Source organism: Arachis stenosperma, chromosome 7 (assembly GCF_014773155.1).
Source record: "Arachis stenosperma cultivar V10309 chromosome 7, arast.V10309.gnm1.PFL2, whole genome shotgun sequence".
Classification (NCBI taxonomy): domain Eukaryota; kingdom Viridiplantae; phylum Streptophyta; class Magnoliopsida; order Fabales; family Fabaceae; genus Arachis; species Arachis stenosperma.
The window spans coordinates 63,654,331-63,655,001 of NC_080383.1; the positions used below are offsets into that span (position 1 = coordinate 63,654,331).

Sequence of the window (671 nt, forward strand, 5' to 3'; positions counted from 1 at the left end):
ACTTGTTGAGTCAATATTTTGTTCTGAGCCAATATGGCATTCAGAGTATCAATCTCAAGAACTCCTTTCTTCTGATTTGTCCCATTGTTCACAGGATTCCTTTCAGAAGTGTACATGAATTGGTTATTTGCAACCATTTCAATTAGCTCTTGAGCTTCTGTAGGTGTTTTCTTCAGATGAAGAGATCCTCCAGCAGAGCTATCCAAAGACATCTTGGACAGTTCAGAGAGACTATCATAGAAAATACCTATGATGCTCCATTCAGAAAGCATATCAGAGGGACACTTTCTGATCAATTGTTTGTATCTTTCCCAAGCTTCATAGAGGGATTCTCCTTCCTTCTGTCTGAAGGTTTAGACTTCCACTCTAAGCTTACTCAATTTTTGAGGTGGAAAGAACTTTGCCAAGAAGGCATTGACTAGCTTTTCCCAAGAGTTCAGGCTTTCTTTAGGTTGTGAGTCCAACCATGTCCTAGCTCTGTCTCTTACAGCAAAAGGGAATAGCATAAGTCTGTAGACCTCAGGGTCAACCCCATTAGTCTTGACAGTGTCACAGATTTGCAAGAATTCAGCTAAGAACTGATGGGGATCTTCCAATGGGAGTCCATGGAACTTGCAATTCTGTTGCATTAGAGAAACTTGTTGAGGCTTAAGCTCAAAGTTGTTTGCTCC

At 40.8% G+C, this 671-nt stretch overlaps 1 non-coding gene across 1 annotated transcript; it reads left to right on the top strand.

Annotated features, from left to right (window-relative positions):
• Positions 1–266: 266 nt before the first annotated feature.
• On the top strand, positions 267–374 carry LOC130942914 (small nucleolar RNA R71). The gene has a single exon (XR_009071460.1). It is a non-coding gene; the product is annotated as a small nucleolar RNA R71 (small nucleolar RNA).
• The last annotated feature ends 297 nt before the right edge of the window (positions 375–671 follow it).